Here is a 27347-nt window from a genome sequence, read left to right as displayed (position 1 = left end):
ACAAGGATTTACATTTCAGAAAGTAAATTTTTTCTAATGGAAGGTAATATTCAGTTCAGTTCAGTTCAGTCACTCACGCATCTGATTCTTTGCGACCCTGTAGACCACAGCACGCCAGGCCTCCTTGTCCATCACCAACTCCCAGAGTTTACTCAAACTCATGTCCACTGAGTTGGTGATGCCATCCAACCGTCTCATCTTCTGTCATCCCCTTTTCCTTCTGCCTTCAATCTTTCCCAACATCAGGTTCTTTTCAAATGAGTCAGCTATTTGCATCAGGTGGCCAAAGTATTGGAGTCTCAGCTTCAACATCAGTCCAAGGCAGTATGCTGATCTTCTTGTACAAAGTTCCCCACTGAATTGTAGATAGCTATTTCCCTAAATGCTTGAGAAACAGGAAACTATCAGATTCCTAGATGATGAATTAAGCTCATGAAAATCTAATTTTAGCCAAAAGCCCATGAAAAGAATTATTAATAAAATACATAAAGAAATAACAATGTTCATATATTTTGAATCTGTTGCTCTGCTATGAGCTGCATAGTGATAAACAGCTTAAACATAATAATCAGTCAAAGCCAAATTTGAATAAAAGCTCTACTGCTTAATAGCCATGTCATCTTACACAGAACCCTTCACTTTTCTAGCCCTGATTTCCCAAATTATAAATAGAATTTTAAGTACTTTTCTCACTGGACTGTTCCAAGACTTCAAATTTGTTATGAAAGCAAAGATAAAATAAAAATGAGTGCCTGAAATAGATTATCGACAATAGATTATGATAAGGATATTGATGCTGATGACAAGTAAGCAATCAGAAATTCTGGGAAAATTAAGAAAATATAAACAGTGAGGAAGAGATATAAATCAAAAGAAGCACAAGGGGGAAAGAAATCCTGGAAATTGAATAGAATAATTAATTTTTCACCTAGAACCCAGGACAACTCCTAATCTGAGAGCAGAAGAAACTGCTGCTGGAATCTTTAGTTTGCCTTTAATTTTGAAAGTTAGTTTTTGTGAATACAAGATTCTTAATTGTTAGTTCTTTTTTATCTTTCTTCACTTTCTCAAAATTTAGACTTAAATTGGTAGGTAAGTCTAACAGCTAAAAACTGCTTATCTAAATTAACAGATTGAATAAATAACATACTTAAATAAAAGAAAATATTCTTATGGCAATAGATTTCCTCAAATATGTTTTAAATGATTATAATAACATTGTAAAATTTAAGCTAACAAGAACTAATAAACAATATTGGGTCCAGAAAACAGTGTCATTCAAAATTTTTAAATTACAATGGTTGAAGCTGAAAGATCAGAGGAGATTTTAGAATAGAAAATTAAAACACTAGGTAGACTACACACTAGACTGTATAGCTCATGGGGTCGCAGCATCTGACAGGACTGAGGAACTCTCACTTTCACTTTTAGGTAGAGTAAGCATTTGAAAGAAAGTAATTATATGTCATACATTGTAAAACTATATCTTCCTTGTGAAACTTAGAGAAAAAGAGATAATGGTAACACTCATAGCTAAGATTCATTGTTCCTAATTGCTAGGAAATGAATTAAGTATTTTGGCTAATAACATTTAATTTTCAGGAAAAATCCTTGGATCAGTGACTTTTCACAAACTCTACTTTGGAAGTGAAGATATTGAGCCATGTAAAGTTCAAGTAACTTGCACAAAACCAGTAAGTAACTGTTGCAGCAACCATTTAATTCAACACATTATATACTCTCTCTCTCACACACACACACACACACCACACACACCACACACACACACACACACACACACAATAACATGCACACAAATTTTAACAGAAAAGCTATGATTGGAAAATACAGACCTGAAGAAAACATACTTATTAATTTTTATGAAAATAAGATTAACTAGAACCAGAAAATGCCTTAGGGTACTTATAACTCTCTCAGATTTTCACCCTTTGAATGTTGTGACTTTATGGTCCACAATCTTAAGAAAATTCAAGTGATAAATTCAGGATATATTATCCCTCTGTCTACCTTCTTATATATCTATCTGTCTTATCTATCTGTCTATGTTTCTATCTGTTTCCAAGTAAGAAAAGATCCTGTATGCCCACAGTGCAAATAAGCCCCTGCACCACAGCTGTAGAGCCTCTGGTCTAGCACCCTGGACCCACAAATACTGAACCCCCATGCCACAACTACTGAAGCTTGCATGCCCTAGAGCCTCTGCTCTACAACAAGAGAAGCCACCACAATGAGAAGTCTGAGCACTGTAAGTAAGAGTGTAGGCCCAGTTCACCACAACTAGAAATAAACCTGTGCAGCAAAGATTCATACAGTCAAAAATAAATTAATAAAATTGTTTTTAAAAAGAGAATTGTTCACTGCAGTGTCTCAAATACACGTAAAAATATGTTGAGAGTCAAAAGGTACTTGAACATAGTCAATCAATTTTTGCTAAAACTGTCAAAATAGGACCAGTAAATGTGACTTTTTATGTGAGGTTGTTGTGAGTTTGACATTTTAACGTGAAATTATGTTTACTGACATTTCCCAGAGAAGACCAACAGATATTGAAGAGTCATAATTTTGAATCAGTGATTATATGGTGTATATTTTCTCACATGATTGATTCTCAGAGTTGTTATTTGCTACAAAATTAATATCAAAGAATATAGAGAAATTTATAAATTTTTTGTTTGATTGTTCTTAATTTTAAAAAAAGGACACAGCTGTGTATAACGGACTTTTGGACTCAGAGGGAGATGGAGAGGGTGGGATGATTTGGGAGAATGGCATTCTAACATGTATACTATCATGTAAGAATTGAATCGCCAGTCTATGTCTGACGCAGGATACAGCATGCTTGGGGCTGGTGCATGGGGATGACCCACAGAGATGTTATGGGGAGGGAGGTGGGAGGGGGGTTCATGTTTGGGAACACATGTAAGAATTAAAGATTTTAAAATTTAAAAAAAAAAAAAAGAAAAAAAAAAGACTAAATAGATCTTAAGGGGAGCACTGGTGAAAGGATTTTCATTTGTTGGGCTGATGTTTGCTGCTAAATCTCCATGTTCCCTGCCCTTATAACCAATATAACTAACATATAGGAGAAACAAGCATTAACCTTATAAGCATATAGGAGAAATTAGTATTAACCTTTAAGATTAATCATGTTAACCTTGGGTTAAATAAATTCCTTTCTTGATTTTAACTCACTACACCCTCACCCTATAGGAATGCAACTTTATTTGGAGGGTGGTGCCTGGTTTAAGAAAACACACCCTTGGAAAAAGTAAGTTTTTTGGTTATCAGAAAGAAAGGATCATAAAATCCCTAAGACTTTTTTATGTAAAGCACCTGATTTTGATAAAGGTCAGGACTGTTGACCCCCACGTGACTCTGTATTCATCCCTATATGTAACAAAAGGTATATAAGCAAACCCCAAAATAAAGAAATCAGATCAGTTTCTGGAAAAAAAAAAAAAAAAAGTTCATTCTTAAGAAAAAGCTTACCTAAAATATTTCTGCTTATAGAAATCATATGGTAAATTATACTGTTTTATTTGCTTTTTGCTTTTCTTGTATTTATTTGTGGAGTTACATTTTTCTTACAAAGGTCTAAGGATGGAAATTGGTCAATAAAGTGTGAGTTTAGAAAAAATGGATGATACAATGAAAACCTGCATTTTTTGAAAATAAGACTTAACACTATGCTTTAATTTGTATATGTTTACCTATGTATGATGGTTATCTATTTTTGCAAAAGATATTATGAAAACAAGCTCAAGAGCATTTAATAGAAATTAATAAAATTCATCTTAACTCTATAGAATTAAAAAAATTATTTAAAGGGAAAAATGAGTAAATTTGAAAAAAACCATTAATCCAAAAAAATATATATCATAAATGATATACTACACTTGCAACATTATTTACAATATTTTACTATTTACCAAAATGTGTAACCAATGTTATATGTTAAGGGACAAAGATTAATAATGTATAGTCTCCATCCATTTCACATTCTAGCAAGGTAATGTTCAAAATCTTTTGAATTAGGCTTCAGCAATATGTGTACCAAGAAATTCCAGACATATAAGCTGGATTTAGAAAAGACAGAGGAACTAGAGATCAAAATCCCAACATTCTTTGGATCATAGAGGAACCAAGGGAATTCCAGGAAAACATTGACTTCTGCTTTAAAAGCTTTAGTAAGCCTTTGACTCTATGGATCACAACAAACTAAGCTGTGGAAAATTCTTAAAGAGATGAGAATACCAGACCACCTTATCTGTCTCCTAAGAAACCTGTATGCAGGTCAAGAAGTAACAGTTACAACTGGACATGGAACAACAGACTGGTTCTAAATTGGGAAAGGAGTACGGCAAGGCTGAATGTTGTCACACTCCTTATTTAACTTCTATGCAGAGTATATTATGTGAAATGCTGGGCTGGATGAAGCACAAGCTGGAATCCAGATTGCTGGAAGAAATATCAACAACCTCAATATGCAGATGATATCACTCTAATAGCAGAAAGTGAAGAGGAACTAAAGAGCCTCTTAATGAAGGTGAAAGAGGAGAGTGAAAAAGCTGGCTTAAAACTCAACATTCAAAAAAATGAAGATCATAGCATCTGGTCCCCCTACTTAGTGGCAAATAGATGGAGAAAAAGTGGAAACAGTGACAGATTTTATTTTCCTGGGCTCCAAAACCACTGTGGATGGTGACTGCAGCCACAAAATTAAAGACACTTGTTCCTTGGAAGGAAAGCTATGACAAACCAGTGAATGAAAAACTAGGGACATCACTTTGCTGACAAAAAAGTACATAAAGCCAAAGCTATAGTTTTTCCAGTAGTCATGTATGGATGTGAGAGTTGAACCATAAAGAAATCTGAGTGCCAAATAATTGATGCTTTTGAATTGTGGTTCTGTGGTGACTGCAGCCATGAAATTAAAAGACGCTTACTCCTTGGAAGAAAAGTTATGACCAACTTAAGATAGCATATTCAAAAGCAGAGACATTACTTTGCCAACTAAGGTCCCTTTGGTCAAGGCTATGGTTTTTCCTGTGGTCATGTATGGATGTGAGAGTTGGACTGTGAAGAAGGCTGAGCACCGAAGAACTGATGCTTTTGAAGTGTGGTGTTGGAGAAGACTCTTGAGAGTCCCTTGGACTGCAAGGAGATCCAACCAGTCCATTCTGAAGGAGATAAGCCCTGGGATTTCTTTGGAGGGAATGATGCAAAAGCTGAAACTCCAGTACTTTGGCCACCTCATGGGAAGAGTTGACTCATTGGAAAAGACTCTGATGCTAGGAGGGACTGGGAGCAGGAGGAGAAGGGGACGACCGAGGATGAGATGGCTGGATGGCATCACTGACTCGATGGAACTCCCAGAGTTGGTGATGGACAGGGAGGCCTGGCGTGCTGCGATTCATGGGGTTGCAAAGAGTCGGACATGACTCAGCGACTGAACTGAACTGAACTGGAGACTTTTAAAAGTGCTTGGACAGCGAGTGGATCAAATCAGTCAATCCTAAAGGAAATCAACCCTGAATATTCTTAGGAAGGACTGATGCTGAAGCTGAATCTCCAATACTTTGGCCACCTGATGCTAAGAGCCAACTCATTGGATAAGGCCCTGATGCTGGGGAAGATTGAGGGAAAGTGGAGAAGCGGGCAACAGAGGGTGAGATGGTTGAGTGGTGTTATTGGACATGAGTTTGAGCAAACTCTGGGAGATAGTGACAGACAGGGAAGTCTGGCATACTACAGCCCATGGAGTCACAAAGAGTCGGACATAAGTTAGCTACTGAGCAACAAGAACTCAGCATTTTCAACAATATGCTGACACTAAAGGAAGTATTAAAATAAACAACAAACCTGAAAGTCAGACTTATATTAAAAGAAATCTTAAATTAGTGGAATAGAGTACTTCTTGCCATTGGGAAGATATGAGAGTTTTTATTATTATTTTATACTAATTAGCCTATATATCTTAGCATACACTTGTGCCCATTAGCCTGCTAGTAATAAAACAGCAGATAATAATAACATTTGCTATAATGTTTTGAATGTTCAATACCTACCTTGTCAGCATTTTTGCAAATTACATTTCATTATGTTTAATTGTTTCAGCAATCTATAGGTCAGAAACTTTTGTTGAATGAAACACAGGATTCAATTAGAATGGAATACAAACTCTGTGCTCTTTCCCAAATTTCCCACTGCTTCTCAACCTAAGTCTGGTTCTTTGCCTCTTTGACACATACTTTATTCCTTTGTTCTTTGGTTATCTCTAGGAATTTTCTTTGTAGAGAGGGACAAAGCAATAAATAGTGTGACATTTTAGTCCTGCCATACCTATACGTCCCACTAATTATTTCCAGATTATTGATAACTCTTTAGTGCTTAGGGACCTTAATTCTTTAGATAAATGGAAAATAGCTACTCTGCATTAGATAAGCTTACACTGAAGTTTCAGTGGCTTAGCAAACAAAAGATAATTGCTCACTTACACTGTATGTCCTACATATCTAAATAATGGCATGTGTGTCTGAGTGAGGCAGTGTGCCTCACTTCACACAGCCTGATGGAAGTATCAAATGTATAGCTACATTGTCAGTACACCTGACCTACTTGGTTGCCATGGAGGAGAGAAAACATGGGGAAGCATCTGTTATTTTTCCATAGTCCAGAAATGCTAATTGTCATATTCTCTCATATTTCATTGATCAGGGTAGTTTTTTGGACCATTCTTATATGCAAGTGGCAAGAAAAGTATAGTCTTTCTTGTGACAAAAAGAGAATAAGAAATGGGTTCTGGTAGACATGAGTCAACTACCAGATTATCCTCTCAAAAAGGTTAGCGATTCCTGACACAGGAAGACTTCAGGTAGACAGTTTGTTGTTGTTCAGTCACTCAGTCATGTCCGACTCTTTGCTACCCCATGGACCTCAGCATGCCAGGCTCCCTTGTCCTTAACTATCTCCTGGAGTTTGTTCAAACTCATGTACATTGAATCAGTGATATTATCCAATGATCTCATTCTCTGTCGCCCTCTTTTCCTCATGCCCTCAGTCTTCCCCAGCATCAGGGTCTTTGATACAAGGTGCAAAAGTTTTTTGATTAATGTGAAGAGGGCCAACCTAAGAAATTATATAAACCTGGCACTGTATAAGATTGCCTCCTCCAAGGCAGAAAACAATCTTTCATCCCTATGCAGAAGATTGAATGGAAAATAATGATGCAGTTTACCACTTCTAAGGATAAACAGACAGACCAAGAAGATGGAAAGGCTCTTAAAAAGAACTGTTTGGTGGTATAATATTTTAGAATGGTTCATGGCTTTAATAATTGTTTCTCATTGTGCCTGATAAAATCAGAGGAGTGCAAGAAGAGAAAACAAAGGCAGCAGCCAGAGTCAGCAGTGACAGGCTCCCCACTGAGTGCCATGAGCTTCATTATCTCCTGTCATATCAACTCCTCAATCAAAAAGAAAAAAAAAAAAAAAGAAATAGTTCTCCAGAAGCAGGAGATGGAGGGAAAATAAAACACATGCAAATTGCCCAAATTATAGCACAAATTACCACTAAAGATACCGTTAAAGAATAATAGAGAAAAGCAATCATTTTCCTCCCATTTATTTCTTAAATTCTAGCAAATGTGATATCCATTTACTCTGTTACATGAGGCAATGTGTTCACTAATCAGGTGACTTTTTTATTTATAATGATGTTTCAGAATATTTTTTCCAGTATTATAAACAAAAGTTTATGATATTAATCTGTTCTCTATGCAAAACAGGAAGAGTCACTTTTTTCCTATAGCTACTAATAAAAAATTTGCTCATAAATGTTTTAACTTTAGCGTATATATTTATAAATACATGTTTCAATGGGAAAAACTTGACAAATGCGTTACTATTCCCCGTATAAATACTTTTTATCTGATAATTAATATTTTTGGTCAGTTTTATATGTGCTTACCTGAATCTTGACCAAGATAGTTGAGAAAACACCAGTTTTATATTTATCAAAGACGTCAATCAGCAATGAAGTAAAAATTTTTTTTTAAAATTTAGAGATCTTAGGTAGCACAGAAATATTTTTTTAATTTTTATGTAGTTTATTTACAAATCCTCTCCACTTTTTGAATCTTGAGAATTGAGAATTTGTATTTTTTCATTAGATTTTTCATTTATATTATTATTCTTTAAATGTATGATCTATACACTAAAGCTAACTTCTCTGCACTGATGAGTGTACGTTGAATGACCCAACTTCCCACAATGAAAAGAATTAGAATGCTTACTAAAGTACATATGTGTGTGTGTATAAAATATATGTGTGTATTCAAATCTTCCTATGCAATTTATTTCCTTTTCTAGTGTCCATAATTGATCCAAGTACTACTAACAATCACTGATTTTAGTTTCTATGTTTTTTCATTGCATCATTGCCTTCAAATAGTGCAAATATAAGGCTAAAAACTTCTATCCTATAAATCAAAGTAACAAATATAATATCAGGAAGGCAGAGTGATCAGAAAAAAAATCATCATTTTTAACTGATCCAAACAGAATTTCAATTTCATTAATGTGTATCAATTTAATATCTTAACAAGATTTTAGGTTTGCTTCAGGTTCTATATTGTAGACCTTTGGTTGACGCATGAATTTCACTGCCAGTCAACTCCTGATAATCATCCTACACAGAAAACTATGTAGGTACACATTCATAAGAATGGTCTGTTATTTGTAAATTCCAGTATTTTCCAAAAATAGGCTAAATAGGCCTTTACTGAATACTCTGATTCCATAAGAATAATTTTGAGTTATGGGAACAAAGATTACTGTGTTGTAGGCGTAACATCATTTAGACATCTCTGTGTCTCTAATAAAGTAAAATGCTTTGTATATAAACCAGAAGGCTAATGTGAGTGGGGTTTTATAAAGATTTAAGGCATTATAGTGGAGAAGGTAATGGCACCCCACTCTAGTACTCTTGCCTGGAAAATCCCATGGACAGAGAAGCCTGGTCGCTGAAGTCCATGGGGTCGCTAAGAGTCCGACACGACTAAGCAACTTCACTTTGACTTTTCACTTTCATGCACTGGAGAAGAAAATGGCAACCCACTCCAGTATTCTTACCTAGAGAACCCCAGGGATGGGGGAGCCTGGTGAGTTGCTGTCTATGGTGTTGCACAGAGTTGGACAAGACTAAAGTGACTTAGCAACAGACTTAGCAGCAAAGCATTATAGACAATTGAAGTAATTGAATAGATCTAAAAGTATTCTTTATTCAAATTCAAGTAGCTTTATTTTCATTCTTTTTTTTTGTTTTGAAATATAGATGATTTACAATATATATTAGTTTCAGGCATATAGCCTGAATAGTGATTCAGTATTTTTACAAATTGTACTCCATTAAAATTAATTTCAAAATAATGATTATAATTCCCTATGCTATACAATATATCTTTGTTGCTTATCTCTTTTACACGTTGTAGTTTGTATCTCTTAACCCCATACTCTTTCCCTCTCCCCACTGATAATCACTAATTGGTTTTCCATTTTTCTGTATACATTGTTTGTTTTAATTTTTAGGTTCCAAAATAAGTAATAGCACATAGAATTTGTCTTTCTCTAAATTGTTTCACTAGCGTAATATTCTCTAAGTCCATTCACATCATTGAAAATTACAAAATTTTAATCTTTTTTATGGCTAATATTCCATTGATTTATATTTACAATATCCTTTTTATCCATTCATCTGTCAAATAACATTTAGGTTGCTTCCATATCTTGGAAACTGTAAATAGTGTTGCTATGAACTTGGGGTACATATATCTTTTTAAATTAGTGTTTTCATTTCTTTCAAGATATATGCCAAGGAATTATATGCTAGTTCTGTTTTTACTTTTTGTGAGGAACCATCATATTCATTTTCATAGAAGCTGCATCAAGTTACATTCCCACCAAGAGTATGCAAATGTTCTGTTTTCTCCACATCCTTTCCAAAATTTATTTGTTGACACTTTGAAGTTTGCCATTCCAACAAATGTGAGGTGATATCTCATGGCTTTGATTTGCATTTCTCTAATAATTAGTGATGTTGAGCATCTTTTCATGTGCCTATTAGCCATCTGTATATCTTCCTTGCATAATTACCTATCTAGGGCTTCTACTCCTTTTTTGATATGATTATGTTTTGTTTGTTTGTTTGATATTGTGTTGCATTAGTGATTTGTTTATTTTGGGTATTAACCCCTTGTAAGTCATATCATTTGCAAACATTTTATTCCATTCCGTAGGTTGCCTTATTGTTTTGTCAGTGGTTTCCTTTGCTATGCAATTAAAAAAAAAAAAAAAATTAAGTTTAGTTTAGGTATCATTTGTTTATTTTTACTTTTATTTCTTTTGTGTTAAGAGACCCTCCCCCCCCCAAAAAAAATTGCTGATTCATAAAGTCAAAGAATATTCTGCCTTCTTTAGGAGTCTCTTCTGGGAGTTTTATGGTTTCAAGCCTTACATTTAGGTCTTGAATCCATTTTGAGTTTATTTTTGTGTATTGTGTGATGTAATGTTCTAATCTCCTTGTTTTACATGTAGCTGTCCAGTTTTCCCAAGCCCTCTTATTGAAGAGACTGTCTTTTCTCCACTGTATATTCTTGCCTTTTCTTTTTCACAATAAACTGTGGAAAATTCTGAAAGAGACTGGAATAACAGACCACCTTACCTGCCTATTGAGAAATCTGTATGCAGGTCAGGAAGCAACAGTTAGAACTGAACATGGAACAACAGACTGATTCCAAATAGGAAAAGGAGTACGTTAAGGCTGTATATTGTCATCCTGCTTATTTAACTTTTATGCACAGTACATCATGAGAAACACTGGACTGGATGAAGCACAAGCTGGAATCCAGATTGCCGAGAGAATATCAATAACCTCAGACATGCAGATGACACCACCCTTATGGCAGAAAGTGAAGAGGAACTAAAAAGCCTCTTGATGAAAGTGAAAGTGGAGAGTGAAAAAGTTGGCTTAAAGCTCAACATTCAGAAAATGAACATCATGGCATCTGGTTCCATCACTTCACGGGAAATAGATGGGGAAACAGTGGAAACAGTGTCAGACTTTATTTTTGGGGGCTCCAAAATCACTGCAGATGGTGATTGCAGCCATGAAATTAAAAGACACTTACTCCTTGGAAGAAAGTTATGACCAGCCTAGATAGCATATTGAAAAGTGGAGACGTTACTTTGCCGACTAAGGTCTGTCTAGTCAAGGCGATGGTTTTTCCTTTGGTCATGTATGTATGTGAGAGTTGGACTGTGAAGAAAGCTGAGTGCTGAAGAATTGATGCTTTTGAACTGTGGTGTTGGAGAAGACTCTTGAGAGTCCCTTGGACTGCAAGGCGATCCAACCAGTCCATTCTGAAGGAGATCAGCCCTGGGATTTCTTTGGAAAGAATGATGCTAAAGCTGAAACTCCAGTACTTTGGCCACCTTATGGGAAGAGTTGACTCATTGGAAAAGACTGTGATGCTGGGAGGGATTGAGGGCAGGAGGAGAAGGGGATGACCAAGGATGAGATGCCTGGATGGCATCACTGACTCAATGGACGTGAGTCTGAGTGAACTCCAGGAGTTGGAGATGGACAGGGAGGCCTGGTGTGCTGCGATTTATGGGGTTGTGAAAAGTTGGACACGACTGACAGACTAAACTGAACTGAACTGAATTGATACTGTTTTGATTAGCTTTGAAGTATAGTCTGAAGTTTAGGAAAATGATGTCTCCAGCTTTGTTCTTTTTTTCTGGAGATAGCTTTGGCAATTCAATGTCTTTTGTGGTTCCATACGAACTTTAAGATTCAAGTAACTTTTCTGTAACATAGATAAAGTCAATAAAGGCAATATTGTTGATAACTTATTCAAGCCTCACTATCCCCTACTTATAAGTAGGTGCCTTTGTTACTCCCCTTTTTCAGATGATGAGAAGAAGGAACAGAGAGATAAAGTAAAGTATTGAAGGTTATACACCCAGCTGTTCAGAGCTGTGATTTAATCTCAGGTAGGGTTTCCCCTGGTGACTCAGATGGTAAAGAATCTTCCTGCAGGGCAGGAGACCTGGGTTTGATCCCTGGGATGGGAAGATCCCCTGGAGAAGGAAATGACAACCCACTCCAGTATTCTTGCCTGGAGAATTCTATGGGCAAAGAAGCCTGATGGGTTACAGGCCACAGGGTCACACAGAGTCAGACATGACTGAACAGCTAACACATACAGTCCAGTAATTCGGAGCTGGGATTTAATCTCAGGTAGTCTAGCTCCAGAGATTTTACCTGTAGTCAATATTAGAAAACATCAGTTTTTATTCACAATCTAATTTTACTCTGATTTTGTTCATTTTTCTTATCTATGGGACTATGGGACTTTCGGAGAAGGCAATGGCACCCCACTCCAGTACTCTTGCCTGGAAAATACGATGGATGTAGGAGCCTGGTAGTCTGCAGTCCATGCTAAGGGTCGAACACGACTGAGCGACTTCCCTTTCACTTTTCACGTTCATGCATTGGAGAAGGAAATGGTAACCCACTCCAGTGTTCTTGCCTGGAGAATCCCAGGGACGGGGGAGCCTGGTGGGCTGCCGTCTATGGGGTCGCACAGAGTCGGACACGACTGAAGTGACTTAGCAGTAGCATGGGACTTTGGGTTAGGGTAATTTATGTTTTGGAGAAGGCAATGGCACCCCACTCCAGTAATCTTGCCTGGAAAATCCCATAGACGGAGGAGCCTGGTAGGCTGCAGTCCATGGGGTCACTAGGAGTTGGACACAACTGAGCGACTTCACTTTCACTTTTCACTTTCATGCATTGGAGAAGGAAATGGCAACCCACTCCACTGTTCTTGCCTGGAGAATCCCAGGGACAGAGGAGCCTGGTGGGCTGCCATCTCTGGGGTCGCAAAGAGTCGGACACGGCTGAAGCGACTTAGCAGCAGCACCAGCAGAAACTTCTGTTTTAATATTTATGATCACACAAAAAATAAACAAAAACATGTCTAGGACATGGATTTCAATTTTGAAATATGATACGAAGCAGAATATTTAATCTGCTTGCATACATCAAAGGATTTGTTTTTGTTTTTTATGTTGCAGCTGAACTGTTTTTCTTTCTCTTAGTAATACTAGAATGAGAAGTGGGTAAACACACTGTGACCAGGAGGTGCTAATGGTATCCATAGTCATAGACTATAAGTCTTTCCCAATTTGTTTTTCTTTCAGTTTGTTACTATGTAGCTTGTTCTTTCCTGTTTCATCCTGGCCCTTCTCTGTCTTCACAGAATTCACTTTCTTACTCATCTCATTTGCTAACCAATACAGTTCTGTAAGTATCACAGACTGAGAAGCTGAATATTTTTTAACAAAACTAAAACTTCTATCTCCTCTGAAACTAAATATTAGAAAACAGTGTGACAGAGTAAAAAAATAATTAAACACCAGTATATTCTCATAACTATATTTGTAACTATAGGTTTACATGCAGACATGTTGTTAGTGGCTTCTGCAAATTAAAAAAAATATATCATTATTCTACCAGTGAAGCAGAGTTTCTTACTCTTACTGTACATACAAACATGTGTAACTGACTTATACATGTTGTTGGAAAATTTTGAACTAGATATAATGAAACCAATAATATTGCTTAGAAAAAAATATCTAGTATATAGTAAGTTATAATTAAATGTTATTATTATTGTTGTTTTTATGGTCTCAGTTATCCTGTTATCTCAGTTATCCTATGTGATTTATTTAAGTAGCTATTACAGAAAGTAATAACAGAGATAAACAACCTGATTTGGGGAAATCATCTTTTTATTACTAACTTTATAAGCCACATTTAATAGAATGGCAACCAGTATAAAACAATGTAAACCAAAATATTCTTCTTAAAACCCTACATCTCATTCAAAACTAGAACCTTAGACTCCCAAGTGAAATGTGATTGTCCTATTGCAATACATTCCAAGTGATGAGGGACATAATGTTACACATTTGTCTAGGATAGTCTCCAAAACAAGAAAGATAAATGAGAGATTTTAGTCTTAATTGCTTTTGTCTGCTACTTTTTGTTTTCTTTTCCTCTTCTGTCTCTTTCTAGGAGTTCTAGTGAACATGGGCAAAATTATGATAGCCTAATTAGCAGACTCATCTGAGTCTTTCAAGTGTAACAGTATATGTAAGGACTATAAATGTTTTTCTTTGGAAAAGTTCATTCCATTTTGATTAGAGCCACGATTAAGAAGTAAGCTGAAGGAAGAAATGCAAATGTGATTAACTTGTTTTGAAAACATTTCATTTAGGTGGACAGGATAATTTTTTATTGCATCATTAAAAATAATGTCTCAATCAAGAACATGCTTTCTTAAAAGTAAAGATATGCAACTATATATGAAATATGTATATATTCATTAAATTAAAAAAAAACTTTAAGGAATTGAAATTCTACTCTATGATGAACTGCTGTTCTTTAAGTCCAGAGAACTATATCTTTGATTATATAAAATTCTACCTATTCTTTCATATGGAATTTCTTTTTCTGCTTCTTTTTCCAAATATGCTTTTTCATCTTTATTCTCAAAACCATTACCATGTCTAATTTTCCATATCACTGAACATAGAAATACTTTATTAATTGGTGGATTAGCTGCATTTTTACCTTTCATTTCCAACTTGGCTCAATTTATGAATTTATGAGACTATTCTTCTTAATACCCCATTTGGGGTCTGCTATCTAGTCCAATAAAGAGCATCCTTCTTCCCTTCTCAGATGCTCAACAAATTTTAAAATGAGGCAAAAGCATAAAACAAATTGAAGAGCAAAATATAAATATACTAATGGAGACAATTTTGGAGAATCTAATTAATATTCTAGATTATAGCATCAAATCCCATGGACATCTGGAGGGCTACAGTCCATAGGGTCACACAGAGTCCAACGCGAGTGAAGTGACTTAGCATGCACGCTAGCATGTGGTGCCTGATACTCAAACCCATGAGCGTGACAGATTTACCAACTTAGACAGAGGTAGCACTTGGTTGGCACAGACGGCAAAACAGCAGTTTCAGCCAGGAAAACAGAGGGCAATAAATTAGACCTACTGCCAAGGGAGAATAGAAGAGTGGTGAACTTTTGTGAAATATCCTTTTTTCAATGTCTCAGTCAGATAAACACCAGCACCCCTGGAACAAAGGAGCAGAGGGGCAGGGAGAGGCTACTTATATACAGAAAACAGTATCAAGTGTGGGAAAAATATATTTCCCATATATGTCTCCCCAACACTTTCCAAAAGTGTTTTCCATAAAAACACTTCACAGTGTTTACTGACACTTAATAATTTGTAATATGCCATTTGGGCCTTTCATATCAAGCCTTAAATTCTCTGCATATAAAGACTTCATCAAGTTTTCCCTCGTTCTTTTGACAACTGTATTGTGTAGTTCCTCTCTATTCTCTGATTATTTTGGGCCAAAGTTAATATACTTAATGACTTCATTTATGAAGTCTTTTCATATTGTATCCTTATGATCATAATTCATGATCTATTTGGAGCACTATGTTTTTAAAATATGTATCTTTAAATATGAATCTATTAAAATTCTTAAAAACTTTTATAAAGATCTTTTATTATTTAAATTTTGAGTAGTTAAATTTTTTCTTATTTACTAAACTGTTAGGAATTGGGGTCACTAATCCTACAATATAACACATTACAAATAGTTGACATAGAATATCTACTCACCAACTACAGTTATATTGCTAAATAAAGTATCTAATTTCAGTTTAACTCAATTTAATTCAGTTCAATTCAGTTCAGTTCAATTCAGTTTGCTCAGTCATGTCCGAATCTTTGCAGCCCCATGGACTGCAGCACGTCAGACCTCCCTGTCCATCACCAACTTACGGATCCTACCCAAACTCATGTCCATTGAGTTGGTGATGCCATCCAACCATTTCATCCTCTGTTGTCCCCTTCTCCTCCTGCCTTCAATCTTTCTCAGCATCAGGGTCTTTTCCGATAAGTCAGTTCTTTGCATCAGGTGGCCAAAGTATTGGAGTTTCAGCTTCAACGTCAGTCCTTCCAAAGTACACCCAGGACAGATCTCCCTTAGGATGGACTAGTTGGATCTCCTTGCAGTGAAAGGGACTGTCAAGAGTCTTCTCCAACACCACACTTCAAAAGCATCAATTCTTCAGTGCTCAGCTTTCTTTATAGTCCAACTCTCACATCCGTACACGACTACTGGAAAAACCATAGCCTTGACTAGATGGACCTTTGTTGGCAAAGTAATGTCTCTGCTTTTTAATATGCTGTCTAGGTTGGTCATAACTTTCCTTCCAAGGAGTAAGCGTCTTTTAATTTCATGGCTGCAATCACCATCTGCAGTGATGTGGAGCCCAAAGAAATAAGTCAGCCACTGTTTCCACTGTTTCCCCATCTATTTGCCATGAAGTGGTGGGACCATATGCCATGATCTTAGTTTTCTGAATGTTGAGCTTTAAGCCAACTTTTTCACTCTCCTCTTTCACTTTCATCAACAGGCTCTTTTGTTTTTCTTCACTTTCTGTTATAAGGATAGTGTCATCTCCATATCTGAGGTTATTGATATTTCTCCTTTCAATCTTGATTCCAGCTTGTGCTTCATCCAGCCCAGCATTTCTCATGATGTACTCTGCAAATAATTTAATAAGCAGGGTGATGGTATACACCCTTGATGTACTCCTTTTCCTATGTGGAACCACTCTGTTGTTTCATGTCCATTTCTAACTGTTGCTTCCTGACCTGCATACAGATTTCTCAAGAAGCAGGTCAGGTGGTGTGGTATTCCCATCTCTTTCAGAATTTTCCACAGTTTACTGTGATCCACACAGTCAAAGGCTTTGGCATAGTCAATAAAGCAGAAATAGACATTTTTCTGGAACTCTCTTGCTTTTTTGATTTAATTTAAATATTAAATAAATTTTCATGTTCAGAGCTTTGAACACAAAAATTTCAGTGACTTTGTTACTAGAGTTTATAAAAATTTATAAAATATTAAAATTGATCCATGCATAGATATGATAGTCACTTTGTACACCTGAAACTAACACATTATTAATCAGCTATGAAAGTGAAAGTGTTAGTCATTCAGTTGTGTCTGATTCTTTGCAACCCCATGAACTATAGCCTGCCAGGCTCCTCTATCCATGAAATTCTCCAGGCAAGAATACTTGTAGCCATGCCCTCCTCCAGAGGATCTTCCTGACCCAGAGATCAATCCCAGGTCTCCTGCATTGCAAGCAGCTTCTTTAACATCTGAGCTACCCAGGAAACTCTGTTAATCAACTATATTCCAATATAAAATTTAAAAAAATAATAATAAATATATAAAATGCTGCATACACACACAAGTAAATAACATGCATGAGAAATTAAGAAATAAAGTACATTATATATACTGAACTTAATTCTATATTTCTATTGTCTTTCTCATCATCAAATTAAACTCAAATTACATGTAAGGAGGAAACTTGGGAAATAGAATGCATTTATTTTCACCTACATGTAAAATTAAGCATGAGTGAGAGGTGGATATCACCAAATTCTAACTCAGGTCAAACAGAGTGTAGCATATTCAGAACTGGCATTCTGGCTTTTGCCATGATGTTTTCATGAAAAGGGTAGTTTTGTGATGTAGAGATGAGGAAAAGTTTCTTTCCTCCCACAGATACTTTCCAGATGAAAGACTAGGGATGAGTATGTAAGAGAATACTTGAAGGAAATTTAAGAATTGCTTATGGATTGAGAGAACTAATACCCACCCATCACTGGGAGATTTCAGACTGATAGACCCCACAAGCATGCTTGTTGCTGTTGGGTCCTGGAGGAAGAATGGAGAAATGGCTAAGTAGGATACCTAGGGGAACCTGGGAAATGTTAAACAAACATTTCTGAGGGTAAGGGAAGAGAACTCTTATATGTAGCATTTGCTAAACTTTCTTCACCATTAAATTCTCATTGTTGTTAATTTTAAGCTATTGATTTGAGACCTCTGAACAGGAAGATGGGAAGAGCTGCACATAATTGTCCTTAGATGCTGGTGGGAGCAGCTCCTGCAACCACTGCCTGGGTGAGCGATGAAAGTGTTCGCTTCAGTTTTCTCTTGGAGCTGATTTTCATGTGAATCCAATTTCTGAGTTTCCTATGTGCAGATAAATGCACCATGTTTAAAACTTTCTCCAAATCTACAAGCCCATATGCCAATTCACTCTTCCTACACTTCTTAATATCATGGGAATAGAAACACATGCAAGCTCTAAAGAAAATAGAAATGTAACTAATATACATGGGTGACAAAAATGTTTGAATAAAGAAGAAAGACTGAATGCATTCTGGCATTGCCTGAGATAATTATGCATGATCTTAATTGAATATTGAACTACAGAATATATTATTTTAGAACAAACTAAGATATATGAAAACATCTCTATTGCAGAATAAAGAGGAAGCATATAACATAAATTGATTTATTTTAGGAATAATGTATATTGTCTGATCTGTGACTAGGTATTCCATTTTGTATAAGATGTAAAGAACTAAAAGTTCCTTCCGAAATCATTTCAGTCTGCTGTAGTTTTCATTCCTCTCATGCTTATCTCTATCTCTTTTCTTTATTTTCCAAGCTCCAGTTCAGTTCAGTTCAGTTGCTCAGTTGTGTCCGACTCTTTGTGACCCCATGAATTGCATCACTCCAGGCCTCCCTGTACATCACCAATTCCTGGAGTCCACCCAAACCCATGTCCATTGAGTCAGTGATGCCATCCAAACATCTCATCCTCTGTCGTCCCCTTCTCTTCCTGCCCCCAATCCCACCCAGCATCAGGGTCTTTCCAGTGAGTCCACTCTTCACATAAGGTGGCCAAAGTATTGGAATTTCAGCTTCAGCATTAGTCCTTCCAATGAACACCCAGGACTGATCCCCTTTAGGATGGACTGGTTGGATCACCTTGCAGTGAAAGGGACTCTCAAGAGTCTTCTCCAACACCACAGTTCAAAAGCATCAATTCTTCAGTGCTCAGCTTTCTTCACAGTCCAACTCTCACATCCATACATGACCACTGGAAAAGCCATAACCTTGACTAGATGGACTTTGTTGGCAAAGTAATGTCTCTGCTTTTTAATATGCTGTCTAGGTTGGTCATAAATTTCCTTCCAAGGAGAAAGCGTCTTTTAATTTCATGGCTGCAATCACCATCTGCAGTGATTTTGGAGCCCAGAAAAATAAAGTCTGACACTGTTTCCACTGTTTCCCCATCTATTTCCCATGAAGTGATGCGGATGGATGCCATGATCTTAGTTTTCTGAATGTTAAGCTTCAAGCCAACTTTTTCACTCTCCTCTTTCACTTTCATCAAGAGGCTTTTTAATTCCTCTTCACTTTCCTCCATAAGGGTGGTGTCATCTGCATATCTGAGGTTATTGATATTTCTCCTTTCAATCTTGATTCCAGCTTGTGCTTCATCCAGCACAGCATTTCTCATGATGTACTCTGCATATAAGTTAAATAAGCAGGGTGACAATATACAGTCTTGACGTACTCCTTTTCCTATTTGGAACCAGTCTGTTGTTCCATGTCCAGTTCTAACTGTTGCTGAATAGACGTTTCTCAAGAGGCAGGTCAAGTGGTCTGGTATTCCCATCTTTTTCATAGTTTTCCACAGTTTACTGTGATCTACACAGTCAAAGGCTTTGGCATAGTCAATAAAGCAGAAATAGATGTTTTTCTGGAACTCACTTGCTATTTCGATGATCCAGCGGAGCTCCAATCAATCTCAAAACTTGGTATAATCTTTCCTCCTTTCCTTCTCTTTAATCCCATCAATTTGATGTCCAGTCCCATTATTTGGTTATCTATGTCTAAATTTTGAACTGTTTCCTTTGAAATTTTCATATTTCTGTCCTCACCATGAAATTCTGTTGCAGCTATGTAATTAAAAGATGCTTGCTCCTTGGGAAAAATGTTATTACCAACTTAGACAGCATATTAAAAAACAGAGACATTACTTTGCCACCAAAGGTCCATCTAGTCAAAGCTGTGGTTTTTCCAGTAGTCATGTATGGATGTGAGAGTTGGACTATAAAGAAAGCTGAGCACTGAAGAATTGATGCTTTTGAACTGTGGTATTGGAGAAGACTCTTGAGAGTCCCTTGGACTGCAAGGAGATCCAACCAGTCCATCCTAAAGGATATCAGTCCTGAATATTCATTGGAAGGACTGATGTTGAAGCAGGAACTCCAATACTTTGGCCACCTGATGTGAAGAACTGACTCATTGGAAAAGACCCTCATGCTAAGAGGGATTTGGGGGCAGGAGGAGAAGAGGATGACAGAGGATGAGATGGTTGGATGGCATCACCAACTCAATGGACATGAGTTTGAGTAAGCTCCAGGAGTTGGTGATGGATAAGGAAGTCTGGCATGCTACAGTTCCTCCCTGGGGTTGCAAAGAGTTGGACACAACTGAGCAACTGAACTGAACTGAATTCTCACCTCATGCTGTCTATGCTATAGTCTATGTCCACATTAATTCACATAAATATTAGTGCTTTCTTATAGGAGTCACATGCAGTTACAATTTGTACTGAAGCTTTATTACCTGCTGCATCTCCAAGGTGCTCATCACTGAGTCAAACTGAAGCACTATTCCGCCAACCACAACACAGTCTTTAAACCTTTTCCTACCTTTACTGGTCTATTCCCTCTTCCTTAAACATTCCCTTCAAATTGTCTCCTTTGTATCACATCTTCAATGTTATTTCATTAAGACTGACTTGACTCAATTATTATTGTTTAATTATATTACATATTTTGTGCACTTTTTGTGATGCTGATCAAGACATCCATCTTTTTATTGTAAATTCTCTTTCATAGCCATTTGTCTGTTGCATGATGAATCCTTATAGCAGAAGAGGGATATACTCACATTTGTACCTCTAATATTTATTGTATGACTGGAAAATTTAGCCCACAAATAAATGAACAGATAAATAAACATTAAATGAAACTAGTGAGAAGGGACATGAACAGTTGCTGAAAACATTGCTGACCCATGTTTTTCATAGTAACTCCAAGTTAAGCCAGTATAGGTCTACTTTTTAAAAATGCTTAAGGAATTATTCTAAAAAATTCAAAAAGACAAATGAAGTAGAGCTCAAAGTATACAGTAGTTATTTCCCATAAACTGTGATTGTGATAGCTGTGAGTGTATGGGGCTTCCCTGGTAGCTCAGATGGTAAAAAATCTGCCTGTAATGCAGGAGACCTGGGTTCCATCCTTGGGTCAGGACTATCCCCTGGAGAAAGAAATGGCTACCCACTCTAGAATTCTTGCCTGGAAAATTCCACTGAACAGAGAAGCCTGGCAGGCTTCATGGGGTTACAGAGAATCAGACATGACTGAGTGATTAACACGCACATGGGTGGTGAGTGTACATAAAAGGCAATGGTTTACATGCTATCGTGACAATGCATAACACAATAATACAGCTGATATTTTCAAGAATATAGTAACTGGTTACTTATTAAATATCTGATCTGTTTAGGAGGACTTTCTGGGAATTATAAAAGGTATATGTCTATAAAAATGAATTTAATGTATTTAACATATATGAGAATTATCACAAAAACAAAACTTTAGAATTAGTGCACACTGTATTTTTTGTATGTTAATTAATATATACTCAATATAAATAAAACAATATAATTTTATATGTATTATGTGCAAGACACTGCTTCAAATATTTTGCATGGATTATGTTATTTTACAAATTGTTATTCTTATTTTGTGAATTAGAAAGTAAAGGCATAAAGAGTTGAGGTGACTTGATTACTTCTTGTGAAAATTATCATAAAATCCATGCACTTTTTACTTGGAAGAATGTGCAGTCACTTAGATACACTACCTCTTTAGGGAGTAGTGATTAAGACTTTTTGCTTTTAAATTCAGAAAACAAAAATCTTGATATTATAATATGATAAAATGTGATTTTATAAGGTTCCAAAACTTACTTATGTGCTCTGGAAGAAAAACATTTTGCACAATGACTATATATGCAGAGGACTCCATATGTAGTTTTCCAGTCAGAACTCACTAAACATGGAAAGGATTGAAAAATTGGTTATTATGTGGGTTGTTCTAGTTGTCCAACATACCAAAGTCTATTCAATCTGTTTCCACTTCCCAAGGGATCAGCATTCTGAAATATTCAACTAGACTTTTTAATACATTAACAGCAGTACAGTTTGAACAATAAGAGACAAGGAGAGAGAATATTACATTTCAGACGAATATCAAAAATGTCATTAGGAATTTTCTGTTCTCTCTTTTCCATCCAATGGCAGGAAGATTGTTTAGAACATTGGAAGTGCTGCAAAGATTTCCTGAAAGAGAAGAACATGCAAAACCTCTAAGCAGAGAAATTCCCCTGTCAGTTGTGCCATAATTTGATTATTGTTTCTGTACCACTGGACTAAACTTCAGTAGGGCAGGGATAGATGAGATTTGGTTCACCATTATATTGTTATTTGTCACTCCAAACACAGTGCCTGGAACATGGTGCCATTTGGTAAGCCTTGTGCGTGCATGCATGTTAAGCTGCTTCAGTCGTGTCCAACTCTTGTTGGCCCTATGGACTATAGCCAGCCAGGCTCCTCTGTTCATGAGATTCTCCAGGCAAAAATATTGGGGTGGGTTGTCATTTCCTCCTCCAGAGCATCTTCCGGACCCAGAGATTGAACCTGTGTCTCTTGTCTCCTGCATTGGCAAGTGGGTTTTTACAACTAATGCCACCTGGGAAGCATGGTAAACCTTGACTGAAAGCAGTTAATTAGCTTACTAACTAATTATTTGTAACTAATCAATAACTCATACTGTTGAGGGCTGCCTGGAAAATTCAGATGGGAAGTGAGTGTGGTTCTCTTGTTTATTTGTATGAGGGCCATACTAGATCCCTCTAAGGAAGTAAGCCCCTAAGTCTTAAACTTGGACAATTGGAGCTGTAAAGATAGAAAATATCTACCCCTAACATAGTTCAGTTGGTAAAGAATCCACTTTCCTGGGTCTGGAAGAATCTCTGTAGAAGGGATAGGCTACCTGCTCTAGTATTCTTGGGCTTCCCTTGTGGCTCAGCTGGTAAAGAATCCTCCTGCAATGAGGGATATGTGGGTTCAGTCCCTGGGTTTGGAAGATCCCCTGAGAATGGAAAGGCTACCCACTCTAGTATTTCAGCCTGGAGAATTCCATGGACTATCTAGTCCACAAGGTTGCAGAGTCAGACACGACTAAGCGACTTTCACTTTCACCTCTACCAAATGAGTTATTTATATGAACTAGCTAGTGCTAGAATTTCCTAGATTGCATACTGTAAAGGCTGCCTCCTGAAGGATGCATTCAGAAAGAATGACTTGTCTTGGAAAGAAATACAAGTTATGTATCTTGACAACAGCCCAGACAATTGTATCAGTGAACAGGGTAATAATGCACTTTCTGAATTACTTTGAAGAATATTCAGCAACATTTTCAATCCCCTATGTTTTGCATTGTTTGGAGAAGAAGAATGTCCATGGGATGAAGAAAGGATGAACTAGAGTTCAAATAACTTAACCAGTATGAACATATCATAAAATTCCCACTTATGACCTCTTTCTTTCTTAAGTATAATATCCTGGGAAACTTTTTATCATGTTATACTGTAGAACAGTTCCATATTTAATTTTCATGTTTATTTTGGCTTCTTTCAACTGTTCAGATGAAAAAAAGAGGAAAGAGATGTTTCGAAAAAGACTTTATTCACCTAAGAACTATGATACAAATTTGTATATTGTTTCATTAATTTAGAGATATCTCTTATTCACTGGTATTTATGAAGTTGGAGGAATGCATAATGGGTTAAACTGGAAAGCATATTTTATTTCCAGCTTTTATTTCAGTTCTTAAATCTAAGCTCTAAATGAACATTATGCATACTATTAGAACTTAGTTTTAATTTTTTGGGGAGCTGATAATGTTTTTCCTAATCAGTAGACATTGAAAAACATGTTGCATTTAAGTTTCTTGATTAAATACATTATTCAGTTAGTTAAGTCTTCACAAATGTTCACAAGCATACTAAATATTGAGTACTAGGCTTTCAAATTGGAGTCAAGAATTCCCTTTCAAGTGACAAGATTTTAGTAAGGCTGGCATTTTATGAAATTAGATATTTGTAATTAATTGCCTTTGAAAACAATTTTGTTCAACGTTTTATTTATTATTTTTATTATTATGAAAAATAAGATTTTATTTTTGGTTTCCCTTCTTTCTCACTGCTCACCAGATTTTACTTTTAAAGCAACATTACATACAACAAAGCAATTCCTCAAAAACCAAGTAATGTAATTGCTAAGACTCAGATATTCCAGGCTCTAAAACATTTTATTTAAAAAGTACTCGCTGTATGTCATATACACACTGCTACATTAAAAATAGATAGCCAACAAGGATTACTATAAAGCACAGGGAACTCTGCCCAATATTCTGTAATAACCTAAATGGGAAAGAATATGAAAAATACATACATGTAAGTGTATAACTGAATCATTTTGCTGTATACCTGAAACTAATACAACATTGTTAATCAACTATATTCAATATAAAATAAAAAATCTTAAAAAATGTACAACTAAAAAATACCTCCAGAAAATATTAAATATTGCAGTTCATATCTAAATTATCCTTATAAATTAAAATAGATAATGTAAGGCTTTAATTTAGTTTCAGAAGTATGAATGAGTATGTGTGTTTGTGTTTTCTGTTATATCCCTGGAGAAGAAAAGAACAGTACACATATACATGCATACAAAAGATGCTGAAAAATCTTTGTTGGAAAAGTAAAGGAAGTATCAATATTATCATGGAAAGTTTGAAGTAGAGTAATGGACGTAAACTCATTTAAAAACCGAGCTGTACTACTTTCAAGAAAGACAATCTTGATCAAGTAAACTAAATGCTTAATCTTGATTTCTGCATCAGAAATAAACACAGGGTGTAATGAGGTCTAAATTAGATAATCTACATAGTAAGTAGGCAAGAAATATAAACTATAATTGTTAGATTTTGAAGTACAATTACTAGAATTAATGAGAATGTGACAGTGATTTGTGATGTTAATGAAGATTATAGATCATAATAATTTAGAATTTATCCAATTAGTTAAATTTTTCAAGAGACCCAGTCATATGGCATTTGAAAAATCCAAAAGGAGTCAATTTTACCAACATTTTATAAATATGCAAAAGCTTATTAGTAGTTCCATTTGTAAATTACAGAAGGCTTTCAGGTATCTTACAATCATAAATATGTTTAAAAAAATTTAATTAGTGAAGAATATTTGTGCTCATCAAAGTCTTCTAGATTTTTACTATCTTTGAGCTGTTTGCATTACATGTTCAATTTTGAACAAGGGATTACTTCCCTTTTAAGTTTATATTATTCTCTGAGGTATGGTTACTAAATATATGAGAAGACGTGAAAATTAGTGGAGCTTTTTAAAATTGAATTAGTTAAGTTTTTTCCTACTACAATTAAATTAGAAATTTTCCCATTACAAGTCTTTTCAAGAAAAAAATGATTTGTTTCAAATGCAAAAGTTCAACGTGCTTTCAGGAATTCTGTAGTATCTAATAGTCTACAAACGCTGTTCATAGCTGTGTGGTATTATAGTCACTGCTTACAAGTGACTATTAAGAATTCAAAATATGTGATGAAGGAATTTAATTTTTAATTATTAATCTTAATGAATTTAAATTTAAATAGCCTCATGTTTCTGATGGCATTTGTAAGGAAACTTACTTGCTGCTGCTGCTGCGGCTAAGTCACTTCAGTTGTGTCTGACTCTGTGCGACCCCATAGACAGCAGCCCACTAGGCTCCTCCGTCCCTGGGATTCTCCAGGCAAGAATACTGGAGTGGGTTGCCATTTCCTTCTCCAGTGCATGAAAGTGAAAAGTGAAAGTGAAATCGCTCAGTCGTGTCCGACTCTTAGCGACCCCATGGACTGCAGCCCACCAGGCTCCTCCATCCATGGGATTTTCCAGGCAAGAGTACTGGAGTGGGGTGCCATTGCCTTCTCCGAGGAAACTTACATATTGTGAATTCCACATGATATACTGGAAATGTAGTTTCAAGTAAAGTATTACTATAAGTAAAAAAATGAAACAATCTACTTTTTATTCTTTATTAATATTTTAAAAATAATTAGAACAATTATTTCCACAAAGGTTCTCTCTCTCCTTCTTTCTCATGTTTCTTTCTGTATATCTATTGTTCTGTCTATATGCTGTACAACATCTTTCTCCTCATGGTGGTGGTTTATTTGCTAGGCTGTGTCCAAGCCCACCAGTCTCTTCTGTCCACGGGATTTTGCAGGCAAGAATACCAGAGTGGGTTGCCATTTCCTTCTCCAGGGGATCTTCTGGCCCAGGGATTGAACCCGTGTCTCCTGCATAGTAGGTGGGTTCTTTACCGCTGGCCACTAGGAAAGGCTTATCTTTCCACTAGTGGAAAACATCTGTGTTTTAGTCATGACCAAGACAACTACACACTATTAGAATGTTTCCTGGAGGTTAATCTCACTTTGCTTCCCCATCCTTAAGACTCTCAAAAGTGGTCTTTGAGATAATTTCAGAATTTGGTCTTGTTCCAGGAGGAACCATAGCACTGTATCTTTGGAAAGGGGGAGGCACAACTATCTCTGGTACCCAGACTCATGACTATAAAGGATCACACCATGTGACCAGAGGCTGGAGAGTGGTGACACTAAGCATGCAACACAATATATTTTCTTAACATCTAAATTATTAGGTCATTTCTCATTCTTAATTAGCTTGTACTAGAAGTTTTTAGCTATTTTAACACATACAGATGGATGTGATAGTCTGCAATTTAGACTTGCAGAAGTCATTCCACACATTAATATCAAAAAGATAAAAATTGCAAGTGTGTATGTGTGTGTGTATTCATGTGTGTGTCTAATACAAAGTGATAAAATTGCTAAGTTAGATTACCTGTGACAGACAGTTCTATAGGGCAAGGGAATAACAATATAAGTGAGGATCACTGAAACAATTATAAACTTTTGTTGCTTATTCACTAAGTCACGTCAAACTCTTTGCAAGCCCTTGACTGTAGCCTGCCAGGCTCCTCTGTCTATGGGATTTCTGAGGCAAGAATATTAGAGTGGATTGCCATTTTCTTTTCCATGTGATCTT

Source organism: Budorcas taxicolor, chromosome 2, assembly GCF_023091745.1.
Source record: "Budorcas taxicolor isolate Tak-1 chromosome 2, Takin1.1, whole genome shotgun sequence".
In the NCBI taxonomy this organism is placed as follows: domain Eukaryota; kingdom Metazoa; phylum Chordata; class Mammalia; order Artiodactyla; family Bovidae; genus Budorcas; species Budorcas taxicolor.
Note: the sequence above shows the minus strand (reverse complement) of the source record.